The sequence below is a fragment of the Miniopterus schreibersii genome (genome assembly GCF_964146895.1).
Source record: "Miniopterus schreibersii genome assembly, chromosome: 11".
NCBI classification, from domain to species: Eukaryota; Metazoa; Chordata; class Mammalia; order Chiroptera; family Miniopteridae; genus Miniopterus; species Miniopterus schreibersii.
The window spans coordinates 48,249,044-48,262,633 of NC_138111.1; the positions used below are offsets into that span (position 1 = coordinate 48,249,044).

The window sequence follows — 13,590 nt, forward strand, 5'->3', positions numbered from 1 at the left end:
CTTAAATTCTCACACGAATTTAAGTTCTCACAAGAATAGCAATGTCTCAAAGTAATGGTCAGTAACTTAAGTGGAGTCTATGAGACGTCATGCATATACTCCTAAAATAAAATATCTTAGAAAACAGAATGAGCATTTTTCATGTAACTAAATAAAGCCCTGAAATTAATCTGAGTGCTTTAAAAGTTTTCTTTCTTGCCTGGCCAGAGTGGCTCAGTAGTTGAGCATCGACCTAGGATCCAGAGGTCGAGGTTCGATTCCCGGTCAGGGCACATGCCCGGGTTTGGGGCTTGATCCCCAGTCGGGGGAGTGCAGGAGGCAGCCGATCAATGACTCTCTCATCATTGATGTTTCTATCTCTCTCTCCCTCTCCCTTCCTCTCTCTGAAATCAATAAAGACATATTTAAAAAAAAAAAAATTAAAAAATAAGTTATTCTTTCTTGTTCTTAAAATGAAATTAAGGAGTATGCTGAAAGAGAATTTACTAATTATACAAAGATATTATTGTTCAGGAGAAGAAATTGGCAGGGGAATGAGAATAAAATTAAAAGCCTTAATATATATTTTAAAATCAACAACAACAAATGATTTGGCCACAGGTATTAACCTCTTCTCTTTCCCCAAATCTCAGGCAAATGACAGCAAAATAATTTAAAAACTAATCAACTTAGAGTTTAGAATTAAAGTGGAGATGCTAGTGGAAGAGAGATGACAATAATAGCAAGGTTGACAAGCAGCCAATTAGACTTTGGCCAGAGCTATTCCTTGTAGTTGACATACTTCATCAAGGAGCCCGTAACTGCCTCCCCTTGCCGGGTTTCCAGAACACCAGCAGGCAACTAACTTACCCCAGCTCCTACTCTAAAACCCCACTCTGGGAACAAAAGATCAGTCATCTGGGCAAAACTGCAACATGACCGAGACCTTTAGCTAAGACCTACAATAACAACCTGAGGTAAAATATATAGAAAATTAAAGCACAACAACAACAACACTGGAATCAATACTGGAATAAGAAAACAATATGTGCTATGATTATAAAATGAAAATAGAATGCTGTAATAAAAAACAAAAATGTTACTTGAAATTAAGTACATGATAAATAAAATTTAAAACCCAACAGAACATCAGATGAACTAGAAGGGAGCAGAATATACCCAGCCCCCAAATATGTCACTTTGGCATACTGATTGTTTTGAATTAAAAGCACTTGAGAGACAGCTATCGCAAGAACACGCTGACCCCCCTCTGTCCCCCTTAAAGCAGGAGATGAATCTCCCATGTGAAGGTACACTCCCTATGCCAATATTGAGTAGCGATGCCTCCGACTCTAGAAAAAATACTTAAAAGCATTGTACTTGTGATGTCGCTGGGTCCAACACAATGTGAAGTCTACAGATCACTGGAGGAAGAACATAAAATAAAGAACAAACTCCTTGGGCTAATACTCAAGGCCACCAAAATTAATCTCCACGCTTTTCAGTACTACTATGCCATCCCCAGCCCGTATATCATTTCTGTTTACTTGATAATCAAATTCAACTTCCTTCAAGAAGCCTTCTCTGTTGCTTTAACACAAGTGAAAAGTTGTCTGTCTTCCAGGGAACAATTGGCTCTGGATCTCTCATCTTTTGGTATTTAACACTAAATTATCTGAATAAATATGATATATATCTGCATAAAATAGTATGTGAGTACTACTTAATAGTACTATTTAATATGTCATCTGTGTATATATCGCATATCTCCTCTTACAGACAATAATTACTTAAAGGTAGAAATACTTTATTAATATCTATAATCATGACAGGTCTAGGGAGATACAATGTATGTAGTAAATGCTTAATATTTTTTGAGTGATTGCAACTTCTAGTTATTGACTACCAATATTTGAAAATCAGTATTTGAAAATCAGTATTTTTTTTTAAGCTCTGGTCTATTTTCATATCACTTGAATTTTCTTGAGAAATATAAATAAAGGACACAGGGGGAAAAAATCAGTTGAGAGTTTGGGTTGGAGATGATCTAAGTCTGCCAGGTTTCACTATGCATTATTTGGAACTCAAGTGGTTTCAGTGTGACCAACATGAAATACATTTTGATTTATTCAAGGCTTATCATTTTGAATGACTATTGAATACTGATTTGTATGAATAAATTCTCACCTTCTGATAATTTCCAGTATTCTGTTATAGTTTGCAAAATATCCTCACTGTAGTCCTTCAAGTAAATGTAAACTCAGTTGTTAAAATTCAATATTACTAGAGTTGTTGGCGATCTTAAATAATTTTTGTTGCATGATAGCTGCAGCTTAAATTCCAGGTCACGGAGTGTTATTAATATTATAATGTTTGAAATAGTTTCCAGGCCAATGACTCAATGCTATCTTAATATTCGGTCTTAATTTTCATAACACATTTATTTTGTGAGTGGACTTCACGAAAGGAAGTTGCCTTGTGTTGCCAACTTCATCATCTTGGGATTTTTGTCCAGAGCTGAGTTCCCGCTGTGCTCAAAGGGCAGAGAATGCCTCCTGAGCCACCGAACCATGCTGCTCGGGTAGGCAAGCCACATACATGAAAGGAGAAGGGAGCCCGGCCCGGCGTGGCTCAGCGGTTGAGCGTCGACCTAGGATCCAGGCGATCGGGGTTCGATTCCCGGTCGGGGCACATGCCCGGTTGCGGGCTCGATCAATGACCCTCTCATCATTGATGTTTCTGTCTCTCTCTCTCCCTCTCCTTTCCTCTCTCTGACATCAATAAAGGCATATTTAAAAGAAAGAAAGGGGAGAGGAGGGGACTTCCTTTGCAAATAGGTACTGAGCATAAGTTCCTAGAAAGCAAACGTGATTTCATTACAGGACCAGCTACTACCTTAGTAGAAATAGTCTCTCTCTAGGTGCTCACACACACAGACACACCCCCGTGTTCGTTTTGGTAAGTTGTATCTATTATTTACCGTCAGCAGCATCAGTCAATACTCACACCTGCAAAGTGCTTCAACATTTCTAAAAGGCTTCCACAAATACTTCATTAGTTGACTTACAGAATCTGGATAACTTGGAACTAATAATTAAGCATCAGAGGCTTGAAGAGAATAGTATGCTCTGGGCTACTTAACTCATTCAAGGCAGGGTAAATTTTGAGCCCAGGTCACCTGACACCAAATCTGTCCACCCACACCTGTGCTGGGCTGACAACTCTAAACTACCATTGCACACATTATTTTTTCCTGCCACGTTTCTAGTTTCCACTTCATGTTAGCTCACATGTTTATAGTGTGCATATTGGGAAGAAAAGCATAGGAAAGAGAATGATGAAGAATTACAAGAATAAAATCACCGATGATAGAAAAAAGGAAAAAAATAATTTTAATTAATGTTATTAATATGCTAACAAAATTATCAACAAGCTTGGCCCTTTCTCCTATTTACTAGGGATAATTCAAGCTTATTCAGTCAATCTGGACAGTCCCTCATATACATCTTTCCCTATCAAGCAGGATTTTGCTCTTTCAGATTTGATATTGGGGAAGGGTGAAAGGAGGAGACTTTGCTAAAGAGGAATCTGAAGGAAAGATAGCTGTGGTTCACTTGCAATAATGATCTAGTGGACAATTAGAGTGTGGGTTCAGATATGCATATATGTGTATATATACGTATACACACACACACACACATTTGGGAATGCTGGAGTCAGTGTGACTTTCTAAGCAGAATATACGGTAAGAATAAAAAAGGCAAAGGATGGGGAAGATAGATACAGAGAAGTTAAGAGTTATTTCCTCTATGATATTTCCTCTATTTCCTCTTTTTAGATAAGTAAATGTTCAACATATTCATGTATCACTAAAGTCAAAAAAATTAAGAATTGCAGTAGAATATGGTAATGAAACATAAATAACTTCAAAGATTTGATGAATATTTTCTTATTGCCATCATGTATACAATGATGTAATTTTTGTTTTAAATGCAGCAGTATTTCCAAAGTGTAAGTGTATGATAAAAGATAACCAATTTGATGCACTAAGGCGATTTGGTCTAAGCTGTAAAGAAGTATATTAATATTCAAATATGTGCAATGTGTAGCACTTATGCTATGATCGTCTACAAAATGAAAAGTGGAACAACCTAAACGAACATAATATGTACATTTATCCACTTCAAAAAGTCAACATTAGTTATTATCCATAAAGATGAAAGCCCATTTCTGTATATTTAGCCTTCGAGGCCCTACTCAAATGTCCTTCCTTCTTTGGGGCCTTTACACATTTACTAAATAGAAATTACCTCCACCCCCACCCCTCCCCTGAACTCTCATTTACTTAAACAAAAGAGTTTTATATTTTTTTCTTATAAACAAAACTATATAAATACGCTTTTACTTTTAGACACATACAGGACTTCAATTCTGTTTCATAATCTTATTCTGCTATAATCCTATTTTTATTGTATAAAAATTAATGATTTAACGTTCACAATTAAGTTTTATTTTATTCTGATTATAGTAAAAATATTTATTGGAAGACATCAGGAAAAAAACACAGTAGGTTATAAGTAAAAACAATAAAAAATCATCATATATGCCTCTTTCCTTCTATTTTCTCCATAAACTAATGTTATCCTATAAAGATATTTTTTCACCCTGCTATTTTAAATTTTAAAATGTGCCTGCTCCCACCCTATCGGCATGGCTCAGTGGTTAAGTGTCAACCTATGAATCAGGAGGTCAAGGTTCCATTTCTGTCAGGGCACATGCCTGGGTTTTGGTCTGGATCCCCAGTAGGGGCCGTGCAGGAGGCAGCCGATCAATGACTCATCATTGGTGTTTCTCTCTCTCTCCCCTCTCCCTTCTCTTTCTGAAATCAATAAAAACATATTTGAAAAAATGTGCCTTGTCCTTCTTCCACGTCGTAAGTATTACTCTAAAGTATTTGTTTTAGTAGTTCTGTAGAAATTTACTACTTGAAAAAAAAATAAAAAAATAAAAAATATATATATATAAATTCTACACAATTAAGTATTAGGGCTGATTATCATTTTCACTGCTATTAAAACAGACCATGAAAAACATATTTTGTTTAAATCTTTGTAGACATCCTAATTATTGCCTTACATTAAATCACTAGAAATAGAATTGCTATGCCAAAAGGAGGGATTATTAACATATTTTATAAATAGACTATAAAGTCATTGTATGTTCCTTGTATCTTTTTATAGCACTTGCCCTATTTGTCTTGATTAGCTTACCTTCTTTATTAATCTTTGGAACTATGTGAATTACAATAAGACGTGCATGCAGACCTAGTATGTAGGTCTTGCAAAGTGTTAAAAATATGATTTTAAAAAATTAAGTTGTACAACACGTCTTTCATTCCCTAAACCTATAGCCTATTACTCTCCTCAGCCCACAGAAGTTTCATATGAATGATCCCAGTGGTGTATACATTCTGACTTAACAGATTCCTGAAGGTACAGACTCAGGAAGGATCATAATTGGAATCTGTGCAGCGAGGGATATATTTCACCATCACTTCTGATCTCTTGTAATTTGAAAATCAGAAATCAAAGAGCCTTTTGAGTTAAGGAATTATCTGTCTTCTCTGTGTAATTCTGTAAGTGACAGAGTTTTGGGTCCTCAAGGGTAACTCAGCCCTTAGTGCCTGCAGTTAAGAAAGCTATGAAAAAATGTATAATTTCAAAATGCTGATGACTCTGGGTTCCCACTTTGGTCCCTTCTATAAATAGCCTTTCCTCCTTACCTCCAAATACTGGGTCAAGTTTCATCTTTCACTCTATTTGCAATTTAGGCATATTGACTCAGTTCAGAAGGAAACTCAGTGCTAGTTACCTTTTCTATCACTTAAAGTCAAAAGGAAAAAATAAGAGCATATGCACCGACTTGAAAGCACCATAGAATTTCAAAAACTATAATCTTTTAAAAATGCAGGAGCCCCACATTGTGAAAGGGTAACAGGCCTGACGGAGTTGCTTTATGAGCTCTGTGGGTGAGTCGGAAAGATGCACATGTTGTGTCTTGGAGAAACGAACTCACCTGGAGCTGAAGCCCATCGCTTCCCTCAATGCTGGTGCCAACATGCTGCCAGTCAGACACTCTCAGCTGGAGGAGTATCACAGGCCAGGAACTTCTCGCTTTTTATTCTACCTGGAACGAAATACAGTGTCAGTCCTTTTTTTTTTTTTTATGTTCCTTCAAGCACAATAAGATATTCATTATGTTATCTTTTCGTGTCACATTAGACATTCATTTATCAGAATGCTCAATACAAAGGAAAGAAGCGTAAACTCCTCACCTCTATAATTTACCCCTCGATGATTAATACAGCACCTGTAGAAGTCAAAGGAACCATCTATATTTTATCTCCTATAAAGTGTTCCTTCTAAAAGGCTATTTATTATCTCAGGGCAATCCTTCTTATCCATTTGGTGTAAGTAATTGATGTGTTAATTTAAGAAGCCATTTTCTATATATCGACCCTAGCGACTATAAATCTATATTTTTAAACCCCAGAAAAAAAGCTAATGTTGAAAATATTTCATTTTCGGAACGCCCTTATTTATTTATTTATTTATACTATGAAAAGCAAGCTCACAGGAAAGGGAATGTCATAACGCAGGTCCACTGGGCTTAGGCCTGCCCTGGGTTATGCTCATCAACCCGAGAGACAGGAGTGGAGAGCAGGGAGGCTCCCTCACCGGCACCGAGCGTGGCCGCTCCGGGACACGGAGGGAAGGGGACGCTCTGGCCGTGTCAGGGAGGCGAGGCTTGGCCGCCCCTGCGAGCGGGACGGTGGGGACGCCCGCTGCCCGTGATCAGGGCCCCTCGCCCTTCGGCGCTCGGCCCGCTGCAGCCCGCTGCCCAGGGGTGGTTTCAGGAAACAGCAGCTGCGGCGCTACACCAGGCTTGTCATTTGTCCAGCCAGTGCTTTGCCTTTGTCCTTTCGCGGGATCTGGAGCTGGGCTCCGAACTGAATTTTATGGTGGGGATCCTGCTGGTGGCCGACATCCCCCCGAGGCTCACTGCCCGCCTGGGTCCTCAGGACTAAGCTCGGGCAGAGCGATACACCCTACGGCGTGGCCGCCCGGCCAGGGTGCCCTCCCGCTTCGTGTCAGACCTAGTGGAGACTAATCGCTTGCTTGAGTCACCACCCGATACCTGGGACCCCCACCTTTGTGCATGACAGATGTGCTCCATGTACTTCAACACACGTGACCTTAACTGTGTTATTGTTAATTAAGAGCCACCTATGTTACGCCATCTTGCTACTAATAATTTACTCTGTTTTCTTCTGGGCAGTATAATGTGAAAGGTGCAATAAAGATCTGCCTGAACCCCTTTACAGAACTCAAACCGTAAGAAAAAAATATTGTTTGTGCCCTAGCTGGTAGTGTCTTCCTGCACACCAAAAGGTTGCGGGTTCGATTCCTGGTCATGTGCACACTGGAGGCAGCCGACTGATGTTTCTCTCTTTCTCTCTGTCTCTGTCTCTCTCTCTTAAAAAAGTCAATAAATAAATATCCTCAAGTGAGGAATTAAAAAAAAAAAAGAATATTGTTCCTTCCGTGTATCCCTCTTATAATTCAGATTTCCCTCCTCTCATTCTGGAATCCATGTTATCCCCTTGGTTTCTGTGCCACTTCCAGACTAGACTTCCAGCAGCTCTGATAATAATGACTTCTTAAGTGCTGATCTGGTGCCAGCTGAAGACAGATGGCGCTTTCACATAAAGATAATCTGAGGAGAGTTTAATAAAGAACCGATTTACAAAATGGTGGGCTGTATGTAGGGAAACCCCAAGGGAAGGCATAGTAGAGACATTACCGCCCCTAGGCCTGCAAAGGCAAGGGCAGACGGCAGTTTTTGCCATCCAGGAGTCGGATGGGTTGAGGGGGCCTCCTGGAGGCCAGCAGTGACCTTCGCTTGAGAGTCCCAGGTAGGACGACAGGGTGGAAGGGAGCCCTGGGACCTAACCCTCGAATCTCCTCCTTTCCCTCCGTCTTTCCGCCTGCACCACCTATGGGACAAACCGCGTTGGAATCCCCAGTGCAGAGGGGACTGTTGATCAGCTACCTCCAGGCTAATTTCCAATACTAGAGAAGGGGGTGGAGAACGGCAAAGTATGAATCTGAGAGCACAGACCAGATCCCAGGAACACTGTCTGTCTTACTTTGGAGCACAGGGTTGGAAAGCAGATGTTAATCTGAGCCCTAGATCTGTCTACATGTGTAACTCTGCTAGACAAATCACGTAACTTTTCTATATCTCAGTATCGTTATCTCCACCACGGACATAACAGTAAGTGCTTCAGTTTTATTGTTATTGTTAAATGGCATGCTGCACCTAGGGCGCATACTGCTAAGAAATGCTTAATAAGAGTAGCAGTGATGGCAGTAATTCCTCTCAAAATGCAAAAATAAATCAAGGAACACATGCTAGTAACACTCAACTCTCCAGCACTTGTCCAAATAGACCATGTTTTTTTCTCAAATATCTGACTTCCATAAGTGTTTTTCCTTCGGCTTAAGGATAATTATCTTTTCTCCTCCCATCCCAACCTCTGTTTGCTCAGAGAATTCCTACTCATATTTTAAAATCCATGAAGGGATGCGATCTTCGGTCTCTCTCGGGAGAAGGGGAGCAGGCCCTGTTTGGATTTCTAAGGCGCGCATCACTCTTCCAAGCAATTAGACTCTGCCGTCTTTCTCTGTGACTGTGAGCTCTTTGAAGGAGGGAAAGGTTATGTCTCACAGATTTGTATCCTCAGAAGGTGGTTCATTGCCAGATTCATAGTCGATACTCAATAACCATTACATGAAGAAATGAATATGTATTACTAGAATAAGTCCATTACAAAGTAAGAAAAAGGTTCAATAACTTATTTCCTCTTTGCCCAAAGGGCAGATCAATCTGTGACAAATGGTACAAAGTGGGGGGAATGAGACCATCATGGAGAGTCAAGAAGTCTCTGAAGAAGAAAAAGAGGCCGGAAAGGAATATCCAAGCAACTCTGCAACTTTTCCCTGGGACAGCCTGGCTAGAAAACTCAGCACAGTCATTTCAAGGCTGCCAGAAGGACGACTCCTGATTGATTTCAAGCAATTCAGAACTTACAAACTAGCTAGGTAACTATGACAAAAACCCCTCTACAGATCCGATGCACTTGAATGATAAGCCAGCCTATTTACCAATATTTTCTCAAGGACTAACCAAAAGTTTTCCCCCTGGAACTTAACCTCACAAAGTGGCCCATAGGACAAAGTCTTATTCTCGCCCTTGCCTCCACCCTCTCCATTAGTCACCCTCAACAAGACCACATTTACTGGCAGCTAAGTGTCCTTGCAGCATTTCTGCAAAGACAAATTTGCATGTATATCCTTTATTCCTCCTTAAAAAAAAAAAAAAAAGGATGGTATGCTTTATTCATTATTATGGACCTTGTTTTTATTCACCTAAAGTAATTTAAAGGGCTTTTCATATCAGTAAATAAACAGCATGTTTATTATGTCCTGCTCCATCTTTTTCTATTGTTCTGAGACACCATAAGTGATTTACCCAGACTCTCCCAACATTTATATTTTCAAAAGTTTGCTATTATAAAGAGGCTTTTAATGAAAAACAAAACAATTAACAAAAACAAACAAAAAACCCAACCTTGCACATGTAACCTAATATCTAAGAGGTACATCAATGGGATACATTTCTTTGACCATGTGGAGGGAGGTCTAAGGTAAATGCATTTATAGCTTTCAAATATATAGCCAAATTTCCCTCCTCGAGAATCAAACTGAATTAATACTCCCACCAACAATCTATGAGACTGCTTGAATGGACAGACTTCTAGATTCTGAAAAATCTGACAGGTGAAAAACTGTATCTCAGTGCCATTTTAATGAGCACTTTAAAAATTATGAGGTAGGTTTAGTTTTTCCATGACATTTAAGGGATATTGTGTACCTTTTATGTGTGAAATTCCTATTGATATCCTTTGCGATTTTTATTCCAAATACAACTTAACATATTCTGTCTTATCCTATGTATTTTCAAAATAAAGCAAAATTATTAACAACATCAGCAAAATATTCTTCTATGTTTAGGTTTTTTTAAAGCTGTTGTCCCCAAGCCTCTTTCAGTGTGGACTGGAAAGCGACACATCACAAAGCGGTACCACAGTGCCCTCTGGTGGCTCTCTGCTCCATCGCATCCTTCCTGCATTAACTCGGGGCAAAAACTATAGGTAGATCCAGCTTGGTCTTAGGGGGTTCCTTAGCCTCTAAGCCTACTCCAAGTCCCCTCACCCCTCAGAAAATATGGAGCTACACCCACCCTGAAAACAAAGAGACGTTAGAGCTACTTCAGCTCTCCTGCAAGTTTGTGAGTGTTCTGAGGGGATTCGTTACTTTTCTAGGTTTGTGTTTGTTTCCTGGTTGCTGTAAAAGACGACCCTAGAGCATGCTGTCAGTGGGCTGCAGGGTTGTTCCAGGCAGTCAGGCTCTGCTCCACCCTTCCCTGTACATCAGTGAAATCAAAAGGGCTATCATTACACACCAGAAATCCAGGTAGTATCACAGTTAGCTCAGTCAGACGCCTGAAATTCATTCCTTCATTCATTCCACAAATATTTGGAAACTAAGTGTAGTATTCTAGGTGCTCATGAACTTTTCAGTGAACAAAAGAGACAAAAACCTCTGTCCTCTTGGAACACATCTACTAGTTGGAGGAGACAGACTATTAGTAAATGAATAGTTAAGTAAATGCTCTGGGTCTGTGAGTACATATGTGTGGGGAAGATGGCATATGAGTAAGGATTTGAAGAAGGTACGGGAACTATGTGGTTTTGAGGAGGGAGAGGCTTCTAGGAAGTAGAAACAGTCCTAAGGCCAGGTGTAGTGGACACCTGCAAGATGTTCTTATGGGATGAAGGGGGCTTTTCACCCAGCTGCCGGGAGTGTTACCAACTGAGAGGCCCATTCCCATCCCACTCTGAAGTTGCCCTAAGCTGGTCTTGCTGACTCACCAAGGCCTCACCCAAGGGCAGCCTGTACCCAGAGGCCGGTGGGTGCAGACCATGAAGGCATGGTCTCCTAGCCTGGGCTGTTGGCTGGGGCCTCCGCTGAGATGGCAGTTGCCACCCATCTTGTTTGCCCATTCCTGCTTTCTTGCCCTCTCTTCCACAGAGTTTGATGCCCACAACACTGCCTATAACTCCCTGCATGCCAATCGCTCTCATTCTGCTTAAGGAGCGGCAAGGTACCCAGTATGCAGCTAGCAACTAGATAGAACATGAATTCATTCATTCTTTTCATAAACATTTATTGAGTACCTACTCTATGCTAGCACTCTTTTGGTGCTTAGAATACAGAAGTAAAACATTCACAAAATTTCTGTTCATATGGAGGTTAAATTACATTCGAGACAAAAGTTAATGTTAACAAAATTCATTTTATAGGGCACAACAATAAGGGCTAAGGAAAACACACACACATCAGCAAAAGAGTGTAAGAAATGTCTGGGAAGGGGTTGGAATTAGGAGATGGGCGTGAGGCATATCCTTACCAAGGGAACATCTGCGTAGAGACCTAAAGGAAACGGAGGAGCCAGTCTCATGGGTCACTGCGGGAAAGCATGCCAGGGACAGGTGACATGAATGGCAAAGCTACCGAGGAGACAAGATTATTTATAAAACAGCAAGAGGTCCAATTTGTTTTGGGTGGACCGGCCGAGAGAGAGTAGATCAGGAAAGGAGGTCAGAGAGTCTTGAAGAGACACATCACCTAAAGCTGAGCAGGTTGTCCTAGGAGTTGGAGACATGGCTTTGACTCCAAGTGAGGTGGAAAGCCAGTGTCGGATCGCTGAGCAGAAAACAGGCAGGACTGAGGGGGTTCAGCCAGAAGCAGGGAAACAATTAAGAAGGCTACTGCACCCATCTAGAAAACAGTTGCGTATGGTTTGGACTCGAGCAGAAGCCATGGAGGTGGCAAGAAATGGTTAAAATATGGGTATATTTGAAGGTAGAAAATTCAGGAGGTTATTAGAACATAGGTCGTACTAAAAGGCCTAAGATCAGGTGACAGTGAAGGAGTGAGTGTGGTTAGGAAAGATCAGAAGTCCAAGGACTGAAGCCCTGGCTGGGCACGTCAACTATTAGAGACAGAGACGAAAAGAACTGAGCAGAGAGTGAAAAGGAGCTTAGTGAGCCCTGCAGGGGAGTTCAGGTGGGGCTCTGGGTACGAAGGGTGCGTCAGAGGAAGGGTGTGCACCTGCTGCTGCTGAGCCACGCGGACGGGGACAGGGCTGCGCAGGGCCCTTGCCATGTGGCCGTGCGGGTGAAGCTTCGAGAGGGCACCAGAGCAGAGGAATCGAGACACATTTGCAAGATGAAAACTGGAGAACATGTACATACTCTTTTCACACGTAAGTTTACCAAAGTGGACCAGGTTAATGTCAAAAAGTAAGTCTTCATAAATTTCAAACGGCTGAAATCCTACAAGCCAGGCTCCCCACCACATTGGGAATAAGTTGAAAATCAGTAACAAAATAACCAAAGCATGGAAATAACAACCTATACATTAGGGAAGTTTTTAAATAATTGTAAAGAAAGAAAATTTTATTTTAAATTTAAAATAATATGAATTGAGTGATGATACAACGACTACGTATTAAAACTTGAGAAGCCTTTTGGATCCTTACCCTCCGCTACGTTCCTCTTTCGTGGGTGAATACTGTTTCTAGGGAAAAACAAACAAAATCTGCTGTGCAAACAAAATCACCAACTTTTACCACACTTCTAAGGATTTGACTCTGCACTCAGCTGCCTCACTAGACTGTGGGCAATTTAAACGCAAGCACTTACTCAACTTCATCATTTTTAGCACTTGGCAAAATATCTAGAAAGCGGGTGTTCCATGAATACTTATTTAATGAATGGGTGAGAATTCAGAGTGTTAAAACTTGATAAGTATAAATCAACCTGTATGGCTAAAAACACCCAGATTGTTGAGTGAGTGACATGTAGGACACCATCAGTTAAATTGTGTGAGTTTTTAAAAAATTCATTCTTCAAACTATCTGCAAAAATAAACTTACAGCAAGAATTCTGGGTTCATAGGCTGATTTTTAGTCTCCATAAGAGATCCATTCCTGAGGTTTGCTGTGACCTTTGGCCTGGCTCTTACTGAGACACATTCCTTTTGTAAAAAGAAAACACGCTTTTTCATATCAGAGGTCCCCAAGCTATTGCAACCCCCAACCCCCAACCTCCTGCATAGACACTGGCTTCCTGGAGTGCAAATTGGCCAGTGAAAAACCTGGGAAGGTTCTCACAAGATATACAGACCCACTAATGCAATCGTAGGCATCGAACTCTTTCCTAAACTCATGCCTAGAACACCAAAGACATGTTTTCTCAGTAATGTCAGAAGTGAACACTTGTGGGAGTTCCACTGCAACTTAATGAGTTTTAATTGAAGCAAAACATTCTGTGAAGCATAACCATGACTCTGTGCTGAGCCTATCACTTTTATAATGCAAATGACAAATTGAATAATGGTTATATATAATACTGAAATCCTG

At 40.5% G+C, this 13,590-nt stretch overlaps 1 protein-coding gene across 1 annotated transcript in view; it reads right to left on the minus strand.

The window, feature by feature from the left end:
* PTPRD (protein tyrosine phosphatase receptor type D) overlaps positions 1–13,590 on the minus strand; it is a 1,875,931-nt gene that overhangs the window by 1,319,163 nt on the left and 543,178 nt on the right. Inside the window, exon 3 of the mRNA XM_081152197.1 lies at positions 6,055–6,165. The gene's annotated coding sequence lies outside the window, so the exon portion shown is untranslated. The remainder of the gene's footprint in view (positions 1–6,054; positions 6,166–13,590) is intronic.